Source organism: Scyliorhinus torazame, chromosome 2 (assembly GCF_047496885.1).
Source record: "Scyliorhinus torazame isolate Kashiwa2021f chromosome 2, sScyTor2.1, whole genome shotgun sequence".
In the NCBI taxonomy this organism is placed as follows: Eukaryota; Metazoa; Chordata; class Chondrichthyes; order Carcharhiniformes; family Scyliorhinidae; genus Scyliorhinus; species Scyliorhinus torazame.
The window spans coordinates 365,225,008-365,251,902 of record NC_092708.1 but is presented as its reverse complement, the minus strand read 5'-3'; positions in this window follow the sequence as shown (position 1 = coordinate 365,251,902).

Below are 26,895 nucleotides of genomic sequence, written 5' to 3'. Positions count from 1 at the left end.
CTGCGCCCCCCCCCCCCCCAGGACAGCTTAAACAGGTAAACCCTTCACAGGGACACCCAAAATAGGGAGGCCGCTACAGAGACCCCTTAACTAAAGGGACCCCCCCCCCCCAGAGATCCCCTAACTAAAGGGACCCACCACAGGGACCCCCTAAATAGGGAGACCACTGCAGGGACCCCCAAAATAGGAGACTCCCCCACAGGGACACTGTAACTAAAGGTCCCCAACCAAGAGACCCTCTAACCAAAGGGACCCCTCCATAGGCACCCTCCTCCCAGAAAAGTGACCCCTGTCTGGAAGATAGAGAGCAGTCCAAACATGGACAGGAAAATAAATTACATTTGTAATACTTCCTGGAAGCACAACGTGTCCATTCCTGGAACGAGAACATCTGTGACCTGTTATTAAACCCCTCAAAGCTGCAAGCTATTCATTCATTTCTCTTAGTGGGCTGTGATTGACAGCTTCCACAAAACAGTTGTGATCCTTGCTTCATTCATCTTCAATCCAAGTGCTACAACCACCATGTTTACAAACATCAACCACATCAAAGAGAGTTAAGTGCATTCCAATCACACCCTTTCATGCTTGAGTAATTTTGTAGTGCTAAGATGGAAATTGACAGCAGTTCTCTTACTCTTTGATAATGAATGCCCTCTGATCTTACACTCTCCCACAAGGGAAAACAACTTCTCAACGTCTACCCTATGAATCCTATATGTCTCAATGAGGTCACCTGGGGTGTGGCGCCAAACCGGAAAATATAATTTTAAAATGGGAAGCAAATAAATAAATAATATAAATAATCTTTATTAGTGTCACAAGTAGGCTTACATTAACACTGCAATGAAGTTACTGCAAAAAGCCCCGAGTCACCACATTCCAGCGCCTGTTCGAGTACACAGAGGGAGAATTCAGAATGTCCAAATTACCTAATAGCATGTCTTTCGGGATTTGTGGGAGGAAACCGGAGCAGCTGGAGCAAACCTACGCAGACACAAGGAGAACATGCAGACTCCGCACAGACAGTGACCCAAGCCGGGAATTGAACCTGGGACCCTGGACGCTGTGAATCAACAGTGCTAACCACTGTGCTACAGTGCTGCCCATATGCAGCCACAAATAGAATGAGAAGATTTTAAAAAGCCAATCAATTGCCTTGGAGGGTAATCACTTCCCTGAAGCCTGCTGGCATAAAGAGGCTGAATGTAGCCTGCCACTGGAAAGGTCACTTAAGGCACCGATGTAAAAGTATGTCAAATCTACCCAGTAACAGAGTTAGTAATACATTGCAAGTGTATAATATGGAAGAGTCCAGCAGTACAGATTTAAATATTCACTCATTGTTCAATGTAGAAGCGGGCAAATTAGCCCCAATCACTGTGATGGTTTTGGAAAATGGTAGGACCTTAAAGTTGGAAGTTGACACGGGAGTTTCTGGCACGGTGATATGAGAACACACATTTTAATATTTCCAAGAAGGAGTCCATCCATTGAGTTTGAGGTGTACCGCAGTAAAACTAACAACTTACACAGGAGAAGTCATCAAGGTAAAAGTTATGATCACAGTATCTGTAAGTTATCAGCAGGAGTCTGCTCAGCTCCCAATAATAATAGTGTCAGGCCAAGGGCCAAGTCTTCTGGGCAATGATTGGCTCAAGGTAATCAAATTAAACTGGAGGGGAAACTTCCAAGTATGGGAAGAAAGGCTGCCTGAGCTGATGCAGAAGTATGAGCATGTTCTTCAGGATGAGTTCGACTAAGTAAAGGGCATCCAGGTGAAGATCTATGTAGATCTAGAGGCAATCCCTAATTCCTTTGGAGTGAGGGTAGTACCATAGGCCTCAGGACACAGAATTGAAGAGATTGGAAGAGCTGGGTATCGTCCAGCCAGTTTAATTCGCAGAGTAGGCAGCACCCATAAGTCCCCATCATAAAGCCTGGCAAGATTGTCCGCATCTGCGGAGACTACAAATTAACAGCTAATCAGTCTGCCAAGTCAGATAAGTGTCCAATCCCCAAGATTGAAGACATGTATGCAAAGCTGGATGGAGGCCAGTCTTATACAAAGCTAGATATGAGATATACGAGGCCATACACGCACAAAGGTTGGTTTCAGTACATACGCCTACCCTTTGGCGTGTCGTTGGTATGTGCTATTTTCCAGGGGACAATGGAAAGCCTATTGCAAGGTCTGTCATGGGAGGTAGTGTACTTGGATAATATTTTGATAACTGGATCATCAGAAGATGAGATCCTAGCTAACTTACAGGAGGTGCTAAAGAAATTTCAAACGGCTGGAGTGCACTTCAAGAAGGAAAAATGCACTTTTCAAGCCACTGGGGTAACCTATCTGAGTTATTGCATAGATGCGCAAGGGTTACACCCAACGGCGACAAGGTCAGAACAATAAAGGAGACACCGGCCCCCCAAAACACAACTGAGCTCAAATCATTCTTCGGAATGGTGAATTACTATGGGCGTTTTCTTACCAAATTTGGCGTCATTATTGGCCCTTTTGCATATGCTACCAAAGACGTATCAGCATTGGGTTTGGAAGGCTTCCCAGAGAGAAGCTTTTGACAGAGTAAAGCAATTGTTCCATTTATCAAGTTTATTGATGCATTTCGACCCATCTAAGGAATTGGTGTTAACCTGTGATGCCTCTCCATATGGCGTTGGTCCAGTATTGTCCCATAAGGTGGATGACGGATCTAAAAGACCTATAGGGAATATCTTGAGAACCCTCTCAGAGACTGAAAAAGACTACTCTCAGATTGAGAAAGAAGTCTCATCATTAGTATTTGGGGGAAAGAAGCTCCGCCAGTATGGGAGGCACTTATTATGGGCCACAAATTACTCTCGGGTCCTTTTAAAGAAGATAAGGCTATTTTGCGAATCGCATAGGCAAGAATTCAGCATTGGCCCTTAATTCTGTCCACTTGAAAATTAAATGAAATGAAATGAAATGAAAATTGCTTATTGTCACGAGTAGGCTTCAATGAAGTTACTGTGAAAAGCCCCTAGTCGCCACATTGCGGCGCCTGTTCGGGGAGGCTGGTACTTATGACTATAAATTCAAGCCTGGAACACATATCACGAAAGTGGATGCATTTAGTTGCCTGGCTTTACCAGAGTGAGCAGCACCTCCCCCATTGCCACAGGAAATGGTTGTGATGTTGAATTTCTTGAACATGTTGCCAGTTTTGGCACAGTAAATCAAGTACTGGACCAGCAGGGATCCGCTGTTGTCCAAAGTGAGACACAGTGTGCGCAGAGGCTGGGCTGGTGAGCCAATTTCTGAAGAGATGAAACCATACTAACGAAAGGATGAATTAAGTTGCGAAGATGGCATCGTATTTTAGCGAGCCAAAGTAGTCGTCCTTGTACCAGGAAGGGAGTTGCTCCTAGCCGAATTGCGAGGTGCCCATCCAGGTATATCTAAATTGAAGATCTTTGCCAGGAGTTATGTATGGTGACCTGCATCGATGCAGAGAGTGAAACACTGTGAGCATTGCCAAATGCAACAAAGGTTGTCTGCTACAGCTCCACTGCACCCTTGGGAATGGACGAGTCGGCCATGGGTACGAGTTCATGTTGATTATGTGAGGCCATTCTTGGGCACAATGCTTTTGCTCCTTGTTGATGCCCATTCAAAGTGGATAGAAGTATTTGAAACAAAGTCCACAACATCGCACACCGCAATTGAGAAATTGCGTCGGTGTTTTTCGACTTAGGGATACCTGAAGTCATAGTAAAGGGTGTGCCAATCCAGGAAATTTCCCGACTGAAGTTATCCACCTCAGGAGCAAAAACCTCTGATCTCATGTCTCACTGTCGGTAGAATGATGTAAATGAGGAATGGCTACATATTTGCCATCATCACAATGAAAGAGCTGATTATACATTTGGGAGTTCCGGGTGAAAAATGAAACTCACCAGAAGCACCAGTTGGAAAATTGCAAGTCTGTAGACCCAAATTCTCTATCCATTAATTTTGATGCATCATGAGAAGAAAACTAACTTCCATCCCCAAAATATATTTTTAATTAAGTTCGTTTTGCCCACATTATCCGCCTCAAGAAGAGCAATCGCATTTTTAGGTGACAATTTGGTTGATAAGCGATTTTTGTGAGCTGGGAATAGGACCAAAAAAATTATAAACCTGGGTGCCAGTTCCTGATTTATCTTCGTTGACTCCAGTGGGGAAGTGCTTTAGATAAAGACAGGATCAGGTTTGGCTATATTGTCCGCTGGCCACTCTCAAAGGTCAAATTGTCTGCCGATACTTTGCCCGTAATATATGATCACTCACTTATGGTCTCACTAACTAAAGACCATTAGACAGAGGAGCAGCAGTGGGCCATTCGGCCCATCGAGTCCCCAATATTCAATGAGACTAAAACTGATATATGATAATCCTCAACTCGATTTTCCTGCCTTCTCCCCATAACCCTTAATTCCCTTATTGATTAAAAATCTATCTCAGCCTTTGATCCTACTGAATGATCCAGTTGCTACAGATCTCCGCGGTAAAGAATTCCACAGATTCACTGCCCTTTGGGAGAAGAAATTCCACCTCATCTCTGTCTTAAATGGGCGACCTCTTACTCTGAGATTATGCCCTAAGATCCGAGGTTCTCCAACAAGGCAAACAACTTCTCAGCATCTATTGTGTCACGACCCCTGAGGATCCTATGTGTCTCAATAAGGTCACCTCTCTTTCTGGCCCAATCTACTCAACCTCGCCTCATAAGAAAATCCCTTCATACCCAGGATCAATTTATGAACCTACTCTGGACTACCTCCAATGCCAGCATATCTTTCCTTAGATAAGGGGACCAAAGTTGTTCATAGTATTCCAGGTGTGAGGGTAGCTGCTGCACAATCATCCAGACTCAAGAGCCAAGATATTTTATGCGAGATTGGATAAGAATTCTCATCTTTCAATTTTGCCAAAGGGTCTTTCCAATGGTGTGTGAATCACCCCCATGGTCCATAGATGCTCCATGGATTCCCCACAGTACAGAAGGAGGCCATTTGGTCCATCGATTCTGCACTGACTCTCTGAAAGAGCACTCTACCTAGGCACACTCCCCCCATCCTATTCCCATAACCCCAGGCATTAACCACAGTCAATCTACCTAACCGCCACATGTTTGGATTGTGTGAGGAAACCCGGGCACTCGGAGGAAACCCACACAGACACAGGGAGAATGTGCAAACTCCACGCAGACAGTCACCCAAGGCCAGTATTGAGCCCAGGTCCCAGGCGCTGTGAGGCAGCTGTGCTAACCATTGTGCCACTGTGCCGCATCATAGACTATCAAAATCTCCACGAATGTGCAGAATAAACAGTAGGTTTACACCAAGTCATTCAACATACAAACTGGATCACACTCCATTACTCCTGTACATCACAAGCATTTACATTCTAAAATTCATGTTAAGCAAACAATGATGTTGGAGACATTTGATGCTGTCGCCCATATAAATATTCAGGCAGGAGAACATGTCATTGCATGTGATGCAATCAACAGTTTGCCTTGTTTTTGTAGCCGACACACAGAATCCTTTTATACTTTCACAAACTGTTTTTGAAACTGTAAAAATCAGATAGTAGCAAGTGAGTGACAAGTGAAAATCAACCACAGGTAGTTCTGATAAATTTAAGGATCACTTTATGTGGATTATTCAGTGCAGGCACTTTTACTATGTAGGTCCCACATCATGAAGCTCGTTTCAAGAGGAGCTCTTGAAGTGGTTCTAGGGAACATCAGATATATTATTTCTCCCTCATCTGAACAATTGATACTATAAACTGGTGAAATGTTAGAGACAATACAGGAAATGAAATCAAATTCTATTATATCTTAATTATTTTACTCCTTCACCTTACACTAGTGTTAGAATTTTCAGACCCATTTGTCTGAGAGGGTATATTAGTCGCAGAGCACTTCATCTCAATCTTGTTGGGTTTCTGAGTGAAGCTGAGCATTGAGATATTGTCCTTGTTCAAACAATAACCTGGACTGATCTGCAACCCCAATCAGTCATTATATGTTGACCCCTCCACATGACCTGTCACTCAAAAGACTGAGACCATTATTGTGATTGCTCTTAAGGCAGGGTGATCTCTCAAGCCTCAAGGTGGTCCAGAAGTAAAGTTGTTGCAGGATTGTCAGCGTTGGTACAAAAGAGCAGGGTGACAAGACGACTGAGAGCCTTCACAGTAACAACATTATGATGCCTTGGAACATTGAAGGCTGAAAATTATTTTTGCTGTAACAAAGTTTTAAATATCTATGACTGTCACATTCCTTTTCATTTCATAGAACATAGAAAAATACAGCACAGAACAGGCCCTTCGGCCCACGATGTTGTGCCTGAACCTTTGTCCTAGATTAATCATAGATTATCATAGAATTTACAGTGCAGAAGGAGGCCATTCGGCCCATCGAGTCCACACCGGCTATTGGAAAGAGAACTCCACCCATTTCCCCAGCTAGAAGAGCATTCTGCCCCATGGTGCCACGGTCAGTTTGGTCATCTTCCTCATCTTGCACCCTCATCCGTATAGAGAGCAAGAAAGTTGTACCTCTTGGATAAGGGCTGGGGCTCCTCCAGCACTGCCGCATGGGTTTCCTTTCCTGCCTGGCTCCAAGTTACACCCTCCTCTCCTGACCTACATAACAATCCAACAAAGAGGGTGCAACTGCCTGCTGATCAAAGTGTCCAGGTAATTCTTCTTGCCACCTTAACCTCCAGCTCAGCATTCACGCCACGCAAGTGCCAGGCAATGACCACCTCCAACAAGAGACAATCTAACCATTTCCCCTTGACATTCAATGGCATTGCTATTGCTGAAGCTCCCCACCATCAACATCCCAGGGGGTTACCATTGACCAGACACGTAACCGGACTAGCCTTTTGAATAAAAACCGTGGCTGACAAGAACAAGTTGGAGGCTGCAAATTCTGCAGAGGGTAACCCGCATACTTTCCCAAATGTCCACCATCTATGAGTCAGGAATGTGATGGAATCCTCTCCACTTGCCTGGAGGAGTGCAGCTCCAACAACACTTACGAAGCTCGGTAACATCCAGAAGAAAGCAGCCTCCTTGACTAGCATCCCATCCATAACAATAATATTCACTCCTTCCACCAACGATGCACAGCAGTAATAGATGTGACACCTACAAGGTGCACTGCAGCAACTCACCAAGTGAGGGGGGAATTTGCAGGCACGGCATGGCAGTGGGGGGGGGGGGGGGGGGGGGGGGGCGGAAATGGGCAATGAGAAGGGGCAACACCAGTGATACTTCTTCGGTGGCGGAACAGTAACCCCCGTTAATTGTCTGCAGGGAGAGGAGGAGCCCCCGATACCTCCGTGGTGGTGGGGGGATGGGGGGGGCGGGGGGGAGTGTTGCACTTCAGTCCTGCTTGGGGCGCTTATTAAAGATGGTGTCCCGGTCTCTGGGTAACGGCTCTATCGGGCCCTGGCCCACCAGGGTGACGGTGTAAACACCACACTCTCTTTTTTTCCCTGGAGAGGCTCAAAATCTGGAGCGAAATCTGATCTGGGCAGCTGGAGAGCTACATGCTAGTTTTCAACCTGAGCTTGACACTTTGAAAAAATATGGCAACACTCCGCCCCACCACTGTAACGCCAGCATACGCATGTCGGAAATGTCGAGCAGATGCATGAAAACGTTTTCCACTGCATTTCTGGTGAAGTTAAAATGGCAAAATGGAAAAAGGTCAGAAGAAATTTTTATTGTATGTGTTTGTAATATCTCTGGGATTTTTCATTTTCGCTCAGAAAATGGGCTGTTCTATTTTCTTTATTTTTTTCTTCTGGATAAATGGGTTTTAAATGGAAATGTCAAAAAAAACTCACTAAAAATTGAAAACAAATGAGAGCAAAGAATTCATAAGAGAAAATTTCCCCACCCAGCTGCAGGCACTAATCGAACACCCTGGGCAAGGCACCAGCTATTTCTCCATCCATGCTTATAACAGGCCAGGTTGTTTTCTGCAGGGGGAGGCAGGGAATATTTACTCCCCCTACAAAAAAATCAAGATAAATTGAACCTAAATTACGAATTTAGCTAAAGAAACTTTATGAAAAGGAACATGTTGTGGAGAATTACAGAAAACTTTAATCTCCGAGCTGCACTACCTCTGACATCTTTTTGGATTCATCTTCACGACTTAATTGGAAGCTTTCGTGCAACTTGTGGGAAATTTTACCAAAACACTGTTCTCAAGGATTTTGCAGATGTTTTCGAAGACTCGTGGTGTTGGCCCAGGCCAATCAGGGCCTCCCCATATAGTCAAGGCCAAGTGTGTGACAAATGTGCCAAAATCTTTATCTAAAGGAGCAATAAAGTGTTTTATCTCCAGGGAGGCGGGTGAGCCAGCTTGGCAAACTATCACATATCTTAGTTGGTGGTTTTATGTTTAAACACACACTTATCAAAATGATGGATGTCGGTGCTGGGGAAATGGAATACTTTTCCACTTTTCTCGCTTTCAGGCATTCAGTGCCAGGAACAAGCACTCTTGGGTCAGGCACAGGACAGCCAGATGCAGACTTCTAAAAATCCTCTTTACTCTTTCCCAACCTCAGAATGATTTTTGTTCGCCCATTTACCCATATCTTCCATCTGTATGATCTCTTTGACTACAGAAAATGTTTCTTTTTCTCAATGCTTTGAAGTCGAGGCAGGGTGAGGAAGTGTTAGTAGTCTGGGGCAAGGATGATAGATGTGTGTTCAACCCCTCCTAGTTTGCTGGTGGTAATACAAACCCATTATGACTTACTGAGACTTGTACTGGGTTTGTGAAATAAGTCTTCATTGTGCACACACACACACACACACATTTTTAAACACACGCACATACACATACACACATATGCATCCTTAGGGCCTCTGGAGGGAAATCCTAAACATTCGTCCAGAATTTAGGGGCCTCCCCGAAAAACATCTGGGAAAAATAACATAACTCTTATGCAGTGACATATATTCCAAAATAAAACTATTTGTGAACAATTTACATGCTTTGATTTTTTTACTTTTACTGCTTTCCACAATGCCTGTTGATGCTGGTGAAAACTGACAAGAGACATCATCTGCCAATCTGACAACTTGCGGTAGTTTTTGTATTCAAAATCTACTGGAGTGCAGAAATTCCACGGGAAATTTGCCAGCGATCGCACTTAATCCCAGTGGACAAGCAAGCACTTTGACAATAATAAAATGATAAGCAAGCTGCAAATGTTGGAAGTCTGTGCCAGAGACAGAGAAGGCTGAAAAAAAACCCAGCATCTGTGAAAAGATAGATTAATGTAAAGCATGTAAAACTGAGAATATGGGATGGCTGCCGATCAGGGCTGATTTGCCCTCCTGCCCACTGACATTCTGCACCAGGCAGGCGAACGTATCAGAGAATATTCCATTCTGGAGATTCATCTTTAGAATTCTCCTCGGTGATAAGAGGAACCAGAGAGTTTAAACAAAATTAGGATGGAGTTTCTATAGCTAGTGCTCCTCAAGCAGTGGGAAGTGAATCTACATGGTTGCTCCTGCTTTAATCATAGAATCGTAGAATCTACAGTGCAGACGGAGGCCATTCAGCCCATCGAGTCTGCACCAGCCCTTGGAAAGAGCACCCCAGCTAAGCCCCAGTCACCCCACCAAACCTTTTTTTGGACAGTAAAGGCAATTTAGAATGGCCAATCCACCTAACCTGCGACTGTGGGAGGAAACCAGAGCTCCTGGAGGAAACTCACGGGGAGAACGTGCAGACTCCACACAGACAGAGATCCAAGCCGAGAATCGAACCTGGGACCCTGAAGCTGTGAAGCAACTGTGCTAACCACTGTGCTACTGTGCTGCCCTAAGATCCATGAATAATTACTTATGAAAATGATCTACCAGCATTCAGTCCACCGACCACTGGGAGAAACCATAGGGTTAAGGTAGGGTTTTTGGTACTGCTGCAACTACTTAAAGGGCTGCAGCAATTGTTTCGAGGCATATTTTCTTTTAGCAATCATCTACATTCCCTTCATTCTTATTTCCCCTTTCCCTCCCCTTCATTGCCATTCATTTCTCCTGTTCGATCAAAGAGGAGAGGGGAAGCGTTAAAAGGGAGAAGGGTGGGGAAATGAATGTTATCGAATAATAAATATAAATATTCAGATTCCAAGGCAGCATACCCCAGCACCATGTTTATGGTCTCAGACTACGGACACCACTGGCAAGATAACATTATTGACCCAACGTGCCCTGTGAAGATGGTAATGGGCCTTCAGCTTGAACTTTGACTGACCTTGTGGTGATGGTGCCTTCAAAATGGAAAATAGGAACAGGAATAGACCATTCAGCTGCTCGAGCCTGTCAGACCACCCCTTAACCTTCTAAATTCTAGTGAAAACAGGCCTAATGTGTGTAATCTTTCCTCGTAACTTTACACCTGTAGTCCAGGTATCATTTTTGTAAATGGTGCTAGGTAATGAGTTCCAGGATTTTGGCCATGCGACAGCGAAGAAGGAAGGTGGTAATGCATGTTTTCGTCAAGGTGTGAGACCTGGATTGCAGCTTAGAGGTAACGATGACCCATGATATTCCTGCTCTCATTGTTCTCGGTGAAGGAAGCATTAAAGGGGGGAGGTGCTGATGAGGGAGATTTGATGAGTTGCTTCAGATTCTTACGTACTTTCGTTTTTCTCACTCCCTCATCGAGTGAAGGAATATGACGCACACATCTTCCAAACTCACCACCCGGGTTTGGAAATACATCACCGTTCCTTCACTGTCACTGGGTCAAAGATCTGGAACTCGCAGCAGCGGTTGAAGAAGGCAGCACACCACCACCTTCTCAAGGGCAAGTAGGGATGGGCAATAAATGCTCGCCTCGCCATCCACATCCCATGAATTAATTGAAAACAATATGTGTTCGATGGAATGGCATGGCAACAATTACACCTGTTATAGGCCAGGGTTTAGAGAACCCCAAAGTGTATCATGGCGTTCACCTGACCCACAACTTTTAATAGATTGTGGTATGGGGAGCACACGGCCCACTCTACAGGTGTGGTACAGCAGAAATGGAAAAGTATGTTTTAAAGCAAAACAATGTTTATTCTATGAACTCAAGTTAACCTTTTTCAAATATACAGTGAACATCTTAGCAACCATCAATTCAAATACAACCCCCAAAGAATACAACACTAAGTAATCCTTAACCTGTCCTTTTAACATCCATAAGACTTTAAAAAAAACTTTTAACAGAAGCACATCAGGTTAAAGTCACTACTGAGAGCAGTTATTAGTTTTAAATCACCAAAAGATCGATTTATAGTCTTTAGATTACAGAGAGACTAATACCCCTTCTGGCTGTGACTGCAGCTATCCAGCTCTGAAATCGAAACTAAAACACACCCTGCAGCAAACAGCCTAAAACAAAAATAAAAAGCTGACAGACAGCCCAGCTCCACCCACTCTGACATCACTGCAGTAATAAACCCATTTCTTAAAGGTACGCTCACTACAGATATTTATATACACACTCAATTATAAACACCCATTTCTTAAAGGTACTCTCACATGACACACCACATTCTGCATGATTAAAGGTCATGGTAAAGAATTGTATGTCATGCTGATGACCCAACTTTGTTAAAAAATGTACTTTATTACAGCACACAATCCAGAGCACGATCTGGTGAATGTAAAGTAGTGGAAGAAACGGGCTATCTTGTGCCCTGATGCACAGGATGAAGCTGGAGGGGAAGGATGGCTTCAATGATAACAGTTAGTCACTTTAGTGGTCTGGACATCTTATTTTTTGAGGGGAATTAACTTATATCACACTATAACTGTTGTAGTGTGAGGAACATAGGAATATAGCAACAGGAAGAGGCCATTCAGCCCCTCGAGCATGTCCCGCCAATCAATGAGATAATGGCTGGTCTGTGACTTAATTACATCTACCTGCCTTTGGCCCATATCCCTTAATATCCTTGCTTAACAAAAATCTATCTATCTCAGATTTAAAATGAACAACTGTTCTAGTTATATAGGTGAAGCAATTACATCTACCTGCCTTTGGCCCATATCCCTTAATATCCTTGCTTAACAAAAATCTATCTATCTCAGATTTAAAATGAACAACTGTTCTAGTTATATAGGTGAAGCAACAAGGCAGTGTTAAATCACAGTGGTGATTTATTTAACAAGCAATAACTTTATAGCCAGAACAGTACAATTCCAACACAGGTCTAGTTTCCTCGACTCCCAAGCTTACCCTGATGATACCCCAACAGCCAGATCCTGACCTGATAGGCTGAGGTTTGCGCACTCTGTCCCCATAGGCTCTGGGTGGGTCACATGGTTGGTCATGGATTGCCCCTTAAGAGGGCCACACTACTACAATAACTATTTGTATGGTATCATGACCTGGAGGTATAACAATAACATGTTTTTGGATTGGCTATTATGTCTTTAATGCGATAATTTATTTGACCCCTCTATGGATGGACAAAGGTGCAGTTAGGTGAGGTGAAGCTTGATACCAAATGTTAAGTCAGTAATCAGATATAGAGTTTAGCAATGTTACGGGAACAATGCCAAATTACCTATCATTATCTCAACATGCTGGTTCAGGCATCCAGTAGGCCCTGCCGGACCCTTCATAGCTAGGTTTTTCTCAATACTAGCACTTTACATATATAATACACCAATGGTCCTCCATGTTGTGGCACCCTGAAGTTCTGAAACATGATGCCACAGCTGGGAAATCTCTTGGAGGTTCTCCTGAAAGGTCATCATAAATTTGCTGGAATTAAATCTTCCCTTGGACCTTAAATCTGTCCTAAGTTATACATTCGCATCACTGGCATTATCTAGGTCAATCTACGCTGCACACTTTCTGTGACAACTAGGTCCTTTCTATAATGGGGCAACTGGAATGCACACAATACACTAAATGTGGCCTAGTCAATGTTTTGTACAAATTTACCATGCGCACACTGTGCAAGATCAATTGACACTTGTGGTCAACCTGGTTCGTAAAATTATAAACTGAGCAGGGATTGGTTATTTGCCCAAATGAGGGGCTTTCCAGTCGGTACATCATGTCATACAATGTGATGACTTTCCACCTGGTCAGAAATGTCTCACAACCAAATTCCTAGGCATTTTATTGCAGGATACTGAAACAAACACATCGAATCCATTTCACGACAGAGCTCTTACTCACAAATGTGTTGTTGTGAGATGGAACTCGAATATCACCCATGCAGAAACCTAGCAACCCAACTGCTCTCAAAAATCCTCTGGTTCAGAGAGGCACTAGCAAGAGTTTGAATGAAGATTAAGTACCTGCTCTCTTACCATAGGTGGCATGTAACATAAGGGGAAGATTCGAAAGCATGTAATCAAGTAAATTAATATATGGTTGAACCCTTATAGGGAGAAAACTTAAGATAGCAGCAAAAAACAAATTGCAAGCTTCAGTGTCTTTGCCTTCAGCTTGGCTTCAAATATTCCCCCCTTGTGAGTTACTGCCGATTGTTCAAGCTTCAATATGAAGGAGATGGATTGTTGTTTGAAGTTTTTCTTCAAGGAGCATCAATATGTTGTAAAATTATGGCTTCCAAAGAGGTGGAGCAGGATTCTCTCATCCCGCGGCAGAGTGTCCACTGCGTCGTAAACGCCGTCGCGTTTTATGATGGTGTGAACGGGCTGCTCCCAGGACTAATCCTGGCCCCTACAGAGGGCCAGCATGGCACTGGAGCGGTTCACACCACTCTAGCTGCCAATCCCGGCACGAACTGGATGCCGCAGGGTCCGCGCATGCGCAGTGGCGCTGGCACAGTGGCTTCCTTCAACGCGCCGGGCCTGACACAACATGACGCAGGACTACAGGGGCCGGCGCGTGGGAAATGAGTCCCCCAGCCGGAGATGCTGGCCCACCGATCGGTGGACCCGATCGTGGGCCAGGCCACATCGGAGGCCCCCCCCCAGGATCGGAGCTCCCCTCCCCCCACCACCCAACCCTTCCATGCTGAGTTCCCGCCGGCTTAGAGCAGGTGTGGACGGCAAGGCCGGGACTCACCGTTTCTACGACGGCCGCTCGGCCCATCCCGGCCTGAGAATCAGCAGGCCGGCCGTGTAGAGTGGCCCGCGACTGGCGCTGCGCCAACCACAAAGCCGCCAATGGCACCGATTCTCCGCAGAGCACGTGGCCCGGTCGCGGGGATTCTCCGGCCCGGCCCAGGGCTGAGAGAATCCCGCCCATGTTCCAGACTCAATACTCAGTGTAACTTAGCCATAAAATTCCTCATGATACATTCTCTGTAGGCAGCTTCTAATCTGAAATATGTCTCCTGAATACTTCAACTCCAAAGACCTGCCAACAGATTGACCGTAGATGGTGATTGTTACTGTAACTGCTGATTTATCAAAGGGGAAATTTTGTTAATGGAAGTAATTCTGACCAAGTTTCGAATTTGAAATCTGGACATCAGGCTATTGCCTCCCCTTGAAATGTCTTGCCTGTTATTGGACTTACGGCATCTTTGTATTTGCTAACCAGTAAATTAGATGCACAAAAAACACACACACATTTTAGGTGTTTATTATTGAAAAGTGTGAAAAAAACTGTAAACTACGACAAAGAATGTGATCATTGGTGTCTTGAACACCATTGCTCATTGAATGCCGATTCAGTGTGAGTTATGATGTGTTTCTGGCATTAAGAACCAGTGCACTGGTTGAACAGGTCTCCAGATATTCATTGCCAGCATGAAGCAGTAGCTGCAAGAAAGGACCTTCCCCTCAATATAAAATGTTATTAATATGCTTGGAGTAAAACGTTGTTGAATGTTGTAAAGGGTGAACACGTTTTTCTTGCCCAGCCCATAAACTTTTCTGTCGTCTGTTTGCACCTCGGCTCTGTAGTCGCCAGCCTGGCTGTTTTCTTGTGGTGCTTTTGACTGGAGGGATCAGAATCTTCCATATAAACACATTGGAATTTTCTGAAGAAATGCGAGGCTGCTGCAAGACTAGCTACTGTTAGAGATCAACATCGCAAGGCCTCCATGCCCAGAGGTGATTGCTGCTCAACCCCCACAAATCTAATTGGTGTGGGTCAACATTGTGATGACCACTGACAGCTTTTTCAGACCCTGATTCATGGATACATAGAATTTATAGTGCAGATGGATGCCATTCGGCCCATCGAGTCTGCACCAGCTCTTGGAAGGAGCACCCTACCCAACTGCACACCACCACCCTAACCCCATAACCCAGGAACAACACCCAACACTAAGGGCAATTTTGGACACTAAGGGCAATTTATCATGGCCAATCCACCTAACCTGCACATCTTTGGACTGTGGGAGGAAACCGGAGCACCCGGTGGAAACCCACGCACGCACGGGGAGAACGTGTAGACTCCGCACAGACAGTGACCCAAGCCGGGAATCGAACCTGGGACCCTGGAGCTGTGAAGCAATTGTGCTAATCACAATGCTACCGTGCTGCCCACGATAATGGCTGTCCAAATATCGTAACGAGAAATAGTGTGGTGGGAAGGTCAAGAACAACGGCCAGGATTCTCCGCTATCTGGCGGAGCGGGCCGTACCGTCGCCGAGGAGTGGCGTGATCCACTCCGGCGTCGGGCCGCCCGGAAGTTGCGGAATCCTCCGCACCTTCAGGGGCTAGGCTGGTGCCGGTGGGGCTGGCACCACGCCAGCCGGTGCTGGCGGGGTAGGCGCCGCGCCAACTGTCGTCAAAGGTCCTCTGCCGGCCGGCGCGAGTTGGCGCATTCGTGGGAGCGCCAGCGTGTTCTGGCAAGATCCCAGCGCATGCGCAGGGGGGTTCTTCTCCACGCCGGCCATGGCAGTCTGTTACAGCGGCCGGCGCAGAGGGAAAGTGTTCCCCCATGGCACAGGCCTGCCCGCAGATCGGTGGGCCCCGATTGCAGGCCAGGCCACCATGGGACCAAATCCCCCCACAAACCCGCCCCCCCAAGGACTCCGCAGGCCGCCCGCAGAGCCAGGTCCCGCCGGTAAGGACCTTGTTTGATTTATGCCGGCAGACTGGCCGAAAACGGGCAGCCACTCGGCCCATCGTGGAGCTGAGAATCGCCGGGGGGGGGGGGGGGCCACTGCCAACGGCCCCCGACCGGCACATTGTGATTCACGCCCCCGCCGAAAGACCGGCGCCGGAGAATCCAGCAGCCGGCATCAGGGCGGCGGGGCGGGATTCACGCTGCCCCCGGCTTTTCTCCGGCCTGGCGGGGGGTCGGAGAATCCCGCCCACCATTCCCTATCTAATTTCTATTTTGACGCTTCCCTTAGGCCTACTGCATAGAATCCACAGAAACATAGAATTCCTACAGTGCAGAAGGAGGCCATTTGGCCCCTTGAGTCTGCACCGACTCCCTGAAAGAGCACCCACCAGGCACACTCCCCCATACTATCCCCATAATTCTACCTAACCTTTGGCACTTAAGGGAAACCCACGCAGACACAGGGAGAACGTGCAAACTCCACACAGGTCAGAATCGACCCGGGTACCTGGTGCTGTGAAGTAGCAGTGCTAACCACTGTGCCACGTTTTCGACCAATCCCAAGGAGATGCTCTGGAAATCCCAGGTCCACGTAAAGGGGAAAGAATCCTGATTTGATAGGTCCATCCCATCCATGGCAGTTGGAAAATAGACAAATACTTGGTGGAATCACCAGGGGTATAATTTTTATTGTGAGAATAATGATTGTTTAAAAGCATATAAACATATTTCCAGCTGCGTCAATGCCATTAATTTCATTACGGTATACCCCAATCAACCATAGACACTTTGATGGAAAATTCAGGAAGACCCTGGAAATTCAACCCCTGACGTTTTCAATGGAGGACCAGAATGATGCTGCTCTGGTGGTCTGTTTTAATGTTAGCTTTTAAATTGGTATTTAGGATCCCTACCCTCTACCTTCATTTTGATAAAATCCAGAATCATCATACTATCTCCCACTTGAACTCATCTTTTGCAGGTCATCAAACGTGTGGAGCTCCTTACTTCCTCAGTTTTCCCTCCATTTTCTCGGCACCTGAAACACAGGCAGGTCAGCACCCCCTGCTATTTCCTGATTTATCCCAGTCTCTCTTGTACATTTCATCATCCTTGGTAGTATCCTGCCTTCGCCTTTTACCTCAGCTCACTGAATAAAGCAGAAAGGCCACATAAGTTTGAGCGTAGACCAATTAATTAAATCACACTTCCAGCATGTGCAGTTTATTGGTGCAAATAAAGAATTTATGCTGTGCAGCTGTGCTTTTATTGGGCTTATACCTTTGATCTTTGGGAGTTGAAAAATGCTGCCTATGCCCCTTTACATTGAAGCCTAATATGTTGCAGTGAGTTGCACATGTGTGGAAAGGTCACCTGCTCTCAGTCGATGACTGTAAATTAATTGTGCTGGCAGAAATGTGATAGTGGTTTGGCAAACTTCAAAAAGCACTGTTACTATTAAAAACACAATAATCCAGCTCCATGTAAACCATACCTTTCTGGGAACAATATTTCTGTCATTTTCAAATATCCCTCGGCTTATCCAGTGAGCTGTTGTTCTCCCAATTTCCCCTGCTTCGACACAATAAATAAAACTGGGCCAAATAGTTTCCGTGCATTGACTGATACGTGCTTCTTAATTGAGAGAAAGTGATCCAGGGCTGACTCCGGAAATGGAAGTGAAGTGCAGAAGTCAATACTGTTCTTTAAATTTTTTAATACATTTTTTGGTACTCAATTAATTTTTTTCCAATTAAGGGGCAATTTTTAGTGTGTTCAATACACCTACCCTATACATCTTTGGGTTGTGGGGGCGAAACCCACGCAAACACGGGGAGAATGTGCAAACCCCACACTGACAGTGACCCAGAGCCGGGACCGAACCTGGGACCTCGGCACTGTTCTTTAAACTTGAGCAGCTCACGTCAAGTGATTTTTAAAAGACTGATATTTATCGCCAACTTCCATCTAACTTCAATGTACTGACAGTGAAAAATATGGGGCTGGATTCTCCGCTGGCATCCACGCTTGGGGATTTCCCCGCGGCGTGGGGCTGCTCACAATGGGGAATCCCATTGGCCCACAGGTGGGATGGCCAATCGCACTGTCTCTGCTGGGGCGGGACGGAGAATCCCGCCCATGATATGTCATTTTCGGGAACCAGAATTTAATGCAACCCAAATGAAATCCATGTAGCTTGTATTTAATAAAGGGTATAAAAACTGAAAATGCTGGATAAACTCAGTAGGTCTGGCAGCATCTGTGGAGAGAGAAAGAGAGCTTGGGGCCTTAATGGATGTCCTACAGAAGGGTCGAAGGGTCATTTAGACTCTGGACGTTTCTCTATCCGTTGAGTTTATCCAGCATTTTCTGTTTTCATTTCAGATTTCCGGCATCTGCAATATTTTGCTTTTTCTGTCAGGTAGGAGGTTGGTTTGTCCCATTCCCTGTTCGTGGTCTTCCTGTCAGCTAATATTAGGTGGGGTCCACATGAGTCAGCTTTGTTGATAACGCTGTAGGACTGGCTTTGAGGACGTGAGAAAGAATGACGTGGAATCGGCTGAGGAGGCACTTTAAATTGGAGGAGATGTCCGTGTTGACGCCACTGTATGGGAACCATGGGTGGGATTCCGACCCCCTGCCGGGTCGGAGAATCCCGGGGGGGGGGGGGCAAGAATACTGCCCCGCCTCTCCGACGCTGGCTGCCGTATTCTCCGGCGCCGTTTTTCGGGGTGGGGGAGGATAAAATGGGGAAAACTGTATAAACTGTAGATTAGTAAATGTGTTGTTGTGTATGTTACCATTCTTTTTTATACATGTTTGTAATAAAATACATTTAGTAAAAGAATAGTGTGGGCAACACTTTCTTCAATGATGTTTCTTAAAAGCTGAAGAAATACAGGCAGGAGTAGCTGTCTGGCCCCTTTAGTCAGGCCCCTGCTCTGCAGCTCAATAAGATCCTTGCTGCCTCCACCCTACTTTCTCTATTCTTTAATATTCCCATACCCCTTGATTTCCTTTTTCCCAAAAATATATTGATTTCAGTCTTGAAAATACTCAGTATCAACAACCCTCTGGGGTAGAGAATGTCAAAGATTCACAACCCTCTGAGTGAAGAAATTTCTCCTCATCTTGGGCCTAAATAATCATCTGGTGGGTAGATTATCACCGGATGACAATGCCATAGCTGAGTGCTCCAGCCCGCAATGGTAGCTGTGCAAAAGGCTCCATGCAAACATTACATGCCACAAAGCTTTAATGCTCTCTGCCAGCAGGCCACCTTGAGACATATTCTCACTCTTCTAATCACAGAGTCTCAACAATACTCACAGTTAAATATTTTACCTTCCAAATGAATGTGAAACCATGGAACAATGTCCACTGGAACTAATAGTAATGCAATTCCAGCACTGAGCCTTATGAGGCAAAATCCTGATCAAAAATATAGCAAAATACTGCAGACTCTGAACAACAGCACGGTGGCACAGTGGTTAGCACTGCTGCCCCACAGCGACAGGGATCCGGGTTCACTCCCGGCCTTGGGTGACTTTCTGTGCAGTTTGCAAATTCTCCCCATGTCTGCGTGGGTTTCCTCCGGGTGCTCCGGTTTGCTCCCATAGTCCAAAGATGAGCAGGTGGGTTGGCCGTGATGAATTGCCCCTTCGTGTCCAAAGATTAGGTGGGGATACAGGGATAGGACTGGGCGTGTGGGGCCCCACTGCTCTTTCGGAGGGTGGGTTCAGACTCGATGGGCCGAATGGCCTCCTTCTGCGCTGTAGCAATGATTCTGTAAAAGCAAAAAGTGCTGCAGGCCAGGCAACTTTGCTTGAAAAGGTTTGGGGCGAATGGACTAAAACATTAACCCTACCTTCTACTCTCCACAAATGCTATACTTGAACGCCATCTGCTCTAGCGGATGCAGTCCCAGATTCTAAAATTTATAGCAACAGCTTATCATCTCCATTGTCACCCCAGGAAAACTATCTTGGACTTTTACCATGGCAGCAACAACAACAACTTAAATTTATATCGCACCTTTAATGTATTGAAATGTCCCACGGTGCCTCACAGGATCATTTGACACCAAGCCCCATAAGGGGAAATTGGTAAGTCACACTCTAATGCTCCGGTATCCTTTCGATAGCAGGTTGAGGATGTCTGGAAAGACGCTCTCAATTATGGCCTAATTTGTCGCTGATTTTATAGTTTAAAGTTGTCGAGATTTCCTGTTATGGTTTGATCTCCTCTAATATTAAAGCAAGTTGCACTCTCTGGTATTCTTTGTTCTCTTTATTCTGCCATTAAATAATTTAATTTAATTGTGGTTTAAATAATTAATCAGATTGGTAATCAAGGTGCAGTTGAGCCAGGGAATGAAGCAAGTTCAAAGTTGCTTTGGCATGTTTGCAAATCTTTGATTTTCACTTAAAAGCTTTGTGTTGCTGAGAGGAAATGTTGGCTGCGCTGCAAATCACTTGATAGTTTCAACCTCTACAGTGAGGTGAAACATTTTGGGGCCTTTACTCTCCTTATTCCACGTCCTTCTCTCTGCTGGACAACTCTTGTCGATGGTCCTGAGCTCCCAATAGTCTCATGGGTAAATTCACTAATCTTGATATACAGTTAGGTTTCTGATAACAGTCCGAAGATAAGGGAAAAAAAGCCTTTCTGTAAATTGTTACAGTGACTAAATCAACACTGTGATTCCACAGGAATTGTCTTAAAAAAAAATAGCAGAGCACCACAATATCATATTGTAATGGTCGGAAAGATCCAGCTGTTCCGTCGGCGGGGTATTAACGTCACGCTGACAGTGACCTCCCGAGGGTGTGAACAGCAGAAAAACCCAATGACAATGGCGGGACTGGAAGATCACTCTGCTCGTCAATGGCAGGTAATCTCTACCACTGCAAAACGTGCCGTTGATGGAGGTGGTCATGGAGGGGTGGGGGGGGTGGGGGGGGACTTGGGACTTTCTAAATTTCTGTCTCAGTGTGATCTCAGTCAGGAAAAGAGGAGTGTAGCACACCGGCTGCACTGACGGCTTTTCCCGCCATATTATTAAACGCTTAGCAAACATGAATGAAGGGGTGTGTCCAAGACATCATGCTGGTGGATAAACACCCCTCGCCAGCAACCTCGGCTCCTGACAGATCAGATAAAAATAAAAAAGAAGAACCCCTCTCCCACCGCACCACCACCTCCACCTGGGCACTGTCCACCACCACCACCACCACCTTCCTGGGCACTGTCCCCCTGGCAGGGGCAATCAAGCAGAGAAGGCCCGTCAGCGTGAAAACCATTTTGGAAGCACCCCTCAGTTCTCTGTCCCCACCTCCCCCCAACCCTCCTGCTGGAAACAGTGGGCGGAAAAATCCCCCCCCCCCCCACCCCACCATTGTGTTTTAGTCTTTAAGTGACATGCATATTGAGTAAACAACATGCAATCTATTGGCTATAACTGTGGAATGGTTTTGGCTGCTTCACAATCCACTTGCTTACTTATCATTTAAGCAGGGGTTCATGTATTTCCCTGTATTTACTAAGTGGTTGCACTTATACAATCGCTCCCAGTTTTAATTGAGGTTAATGGAATTGAAAATCAGAAGGAATGCATAATGGGTGACTGAGTCGGCATTGCCTGTTTTACACTACTGCCAGAAATCACTATTATCGCTATTCTTCCTGAGCATGATTTAATTAGTCCTCTTCTTTCATCCACAATCAAGGGGACTTGGTTCATTACAGGCTGCACAAATGCAAGAGACTCATTCGACTAGAAGAAGGGAGTGTTACTCCTACATGAAAGGTACTGCCGTGTGTTTTGGGATAGTGATGCACTGTCAGTAACAGGTTCCCTTGAATTCAGTTTTGTCGGTTATAATAAAGGCTCTCATTTGTTATGACAGAAAGGAAACATCTCCAATAAGGTGATGTAATTGGTTAAAATAGAAACTCTAGCTCATCGTGCTTGAGGTTGAGACTCCTTCTGACAGTACAGTGCAGGCAACTGAGAATACATGATCCCCATATTCATATGACTCAATCCTTTCAATTTTTTTCTAATCCCATTATTTCTCTATTTTAAATGTATGCTCCTTAATCATAGTTTGCTTCTATTTGGGCCCTCTGTTTGCCACCTGCTCTTTTCATTGCACTTACTCTCAATGCCAATCAACACACTTTTCAACTGATCCATATCCTTGGGTTTCACTTGTCTCACTCATAGATCATATTCTACGATCGGCACGGTGACGCAGTGGTTAGCACTGCTGCCTCACAGCTCCAGGGTCCCAGGTTAAATTCTGATCTTGGGTGACTGTCTGTGTGGAGTTTGCACTTTCTCCCCGTGTCTGCGTGGGTTTTCTCTGGGTGCTCCAGTTTCCTCCCACAGTCCAAAGACGTGCAGGTTAGGTAGATTGGCTATGCTAAATTGCCCCTTGATGTCCAGGGGTTAGGTGGGGTTTCAGGGATAGGGTGGAAGCTTAAGTAGGGTGCTCTCTTCAAGGGCCAGTGCAGACTCGACGGGTCGAATGGCCTCCGTCTGCACTGTTAATTCTATGATAGTCCTTTTCTGTATCTTGCATGCCACTTCTTCCACCAACTATATGTCTGTTTTTCTAAATTAATGTTGGATCTCGCAAGGAGTTATGTGTTTTTAAAGTGTTACCTGCTTTATAAGTACCTCACAACCCCTGGAAATTATTCTTGAAATTCAGCTTCCAGATGTTTTCCACAAGTTCCCCCTTACTTTCCTGAGTAACAGAATATCGAATTGTATATTTATATTGCTCAGAACCAATTTGGTCATTGTATATGACATTCCTTAACTCCGTAAATTCACATCGGTTTTCAGATTGTTGTCTTTTGCTCGTATTTTAAATTTGACCATGTTATCTTTTTAATTAATAATTAATGAGTGTAAAAGTTTGAAGGGGATTCCATTGGTAACTCACGTGGATATATTTGTTCTTTTTTGCTCACGTGACGGCTAAGGCTGAATTTCTTATTTTAACAATAAGCAGCCGAATGTTTGGCTGTCCTCCTCCAGAATTTATACCCTGCCAGTGAAATTGCATCTTCGGAAATTATACATTTCAAAGCCACATATTCTCTCAATTTAGTTAGCAGGTCATTAATTATGGAGACGGGGGCGGGGAACGCAGCCAGTCTCCTGCTTTTCATTACAGGAGGAATCTCGCACCTTTTCATCTGTAGCACCATCGACCCTTGTGCGCGATATGAAGCAGGTACTTTCAATTCTTCTTACTTAGCTTAAACTGTGGATTTTGGAGCACTTCATCAGAAATAACTCACAGCTCATGACTATAACTGTCAGGATTAAAGGGGCAGAGTTTTTTTTTAAGTTATGTCAGCAGGACTGGATGTTCTATAAAGATGTCTCTGCCATTGGAACATTGCTGAACTATTCCAGATGTTGTTCAGAGCAAGTCAACATAGTAGCAAGAATAACACACTTCTGATGGTCTGCAAACCTTCTACTCAGATAATTTTAGCGCTTGTAATGTATGCACAGTGCAAAGGGTGCAGTCACAAAGGAGCTGAAGTGTCTGACAAAGATTAAGTGCTACAGCAATAGCTGCCATGTAGGTTTGTTATTTTGTGCACAGATCAAGCAGCTTTTCTTTTTGCCAGCTTTTATATTGATTACCACTGTTGGTTGGCACGGTATCACTTAGCTGATAAAGAGAGTGGTAAATGAAGGATGTGAAATGCCAAGCATAGCTCAGGCCAGCAGCAGTCTAGAAGCAGGGTGATGCAGAAATCCAAGACAAAATTACAGGGTCAGCAATTTTAAAAAATGATTTCTGATTGCTTTCAGCAATAATAAATACTTTGTCTGTCTCTACCTTCAAAATTGCTCTTCTCTTCCTTCAAACAAACTGGACTGAGGTTTACTGGCCCCTGAGTCGTGGGAATAGAGGCAGGGGCCAAGAGAATAGTGGGGAGGTTTCCCAATGGCGGGCAGAAGATGGGTCAAAGTGGAGGTCAGCCGTCCGCTCTGCACAGCTAATTTGCCTAATTAAAGCCCCAATTAAGAATCACTAAGGAGGACTAGTGGCATTTTGCCAGCAATGTCCTGCCATACAGGGAGTCCACCAGCTTCAAGGAGGCAGCACCCCCAGGTGAGCCCAAGAGATCATTGGGCCCATGGGGCGGGATTTTCCAGTTGCTCCCACCCCAAGACCTAGAATTCCCAGCTGAGGTCAATGGACCTTTAAATGGTCCGCCAAAATTTCTTTCCCACCCACGATGGGCAGGATCGGTCTCAGTTAACTTACATCTTCACACTGATGTATCTTGTTCTCATTTAACATCTATGATGTATAACGTCAAATATAATAACTGTGCTGTGCCTGAAGTGAGTCTTCCTTTGTATGTGCAAGGATATAGGGCAGGATTCTCCACCCCGCCACGCCTCTTTTCAGCCTCCACCCGCCAGCTGGATTCTCCGTTACGCCGGCCGGTCAATGGGCTTTCCCATTATGGGGCAGCCCCACGCCGTCGGGAAACCCCCGGGCTGCCGGCAAAACGGAGACTCCCGCCGGCGGAGAATCCCGCCCATAGTGTTTTCAAACAGAAAAATAAAGCATAATTTTCCTTTAATTCCAACAATTACCGAAAAACATGTGGCAATTATAACGTGCGATTTGATCATTGGGTCCAGCAGTCCTTGTCAGCATGTATCCTCCAGAAGAGTGATTTGTTTCGCTGACTTGTCTCTGAGATACAGCAAAAGCAAACAAGTTATCAAAAATGACAGGAAGGGTATGGATGGGGTTCTTCGAGCTAAGTATTACATATAAAGTATCTGGCCCTTACACTGGTTTGAGAGCTCCAAGTATCGCACTACTTGTATCTACCCCCTGGATTTACCTCGGGTTGTGAGGAGAATCAATTGGATCTATTGCTTTCTAGGCATCTTGTACCAAAGGGTCTCTCTATCACTCATTCGAATCCAGCACATTCAATGCGGCCACACTCCAGTGAAATATGAGAAATAAATTCCCATCAAATCGGTCAGTAAAGCAGCAATGATTTTCTTCGGCTCCCAGTTTATTTTTTTAACCCATGTCTATTGAGTTTGATATATGAAGATCAGAGGTTACCTCTTTCTCTTGGCATTATTGATTTAGCAATATTACTGCCTGCGCTGATGCAAGAGCTACTCTGAAATCTGTTGAATATTTTAACAGCAGCACCTGTGCCACCATTTTACTGCATGTCAGACTACCGGGTGTGATGTTGGACCCGCTCAAATTTAGATAATGGGCTGTATTAACAGTGGAGACGTTTCTTGTGATTTCTGACATTTATAAAGATTGTTTTGGACAAAGTTCAAGCTACTTTTATACATTATACAGATGATTGCGGAGGTATTCCAAAAAGCATTCCTAATAATAACGGTCAACTTATAGTGTGCCATTGGAATTTAATTCTTTTTGGAAAAGCAAGGATAAAATGATGAATCTTGGCACAAGAAGAAATATCCTTTCCCCAAACTTTATATTATCCATTCTGTTCTTAACACTATTTGCCCATTCTCTCTTAAATAGCAGTCATCCACTTTTATTCTGTTGGTTGCCCTCATCATTTTGGATGATTATTCAGGTGCCACTTGACGAAGAATGCTTCAATGTCACACTGACCTTATTCAGGGTAACTATCCTATTCAGCCCCCTGAAGAGGCATCATATGTATGTTAATAGGTAGTCAGACTCCTATCTTTCAAGTGATATGCCCTTTTGAGTTCCTATGAAGGGCAGCACGGTAGCACAAGTGGATAGCACTGTGGCTTCACAGTGCCAGGGTTCCAGGTTCGATTCCCCGCTGGGTCACTCTCTGTGCGGAGTCTGCATGTTCTCCCTGTGTCTGCGTGGGTTTCCCTTGGGTGCTCCAGTTTCCTCTCACAGTCCAGAGACGTACAGGTTAGGTGGATTGGCCGTGCTAAATTGCCCTTGGTGACCAAAAAGGCTAGGAGGAGTTATTGGGTTACGGAGATAGGGTGGAAGTGAGGGCTTAAGTGGGTCGGTGCAGACTCGATGGGACGAATGGCCTCTTTCTGCACTGTATGTTCTATGTTCTATGATGTGATTTGCTGGATGGTTTTGATCACCCAAAAAGGACATGGAGTAATTTTCCATCTTTTTTTTGTTTTTATTTTTGACCACGGGGTATTCTCTTTTCTTTTTTCCCCTCCCTGGAGATTAGATGGCCGTGGAATGGGGTAAGGCAATGTTTAGTCATAATGCTCTGGCCATCATAAGTGCGGAGTTTGCCTGTTGCTCTGTGTTAGCATCCTGTTAACATTTAAAGAAGACATCTAAACTGATTAATCGACAGAACTGCGCCACAATATTTTGGCCGGAATTCTCTGGCTGTTACGGTTCACTTTTCCCGCCAGCAACGCACGCCCACCCACTGGTTGCCTGGCAGGGTGGTTTCAGTGGGAAATCCCATTGACAAGCGGGGGGAAGATATAATTCCATCGCCAGCGAACTGCGTGCAGCCGAGGAACACACAGTTGGGAAACCGAAGAACCGAACACTTCATGCTTTATTTTTAAAAAACTGTTTTATATTTTAAAAATAATCAAACAACGTTAGCACTATTAATTTAACTCTATAGTACAATTATGTATATTACAAACTCACCCCAAAATAATTCCCTCATACGTTACAACAATTTTGAAGGTGCCATTGCAGTCTTGAATCTCAATTCAATGAGATGTAGTCTACACCACAGCAAAGCGATGACTGCCTGCTTTTTCAGTAAATACCCCGATAG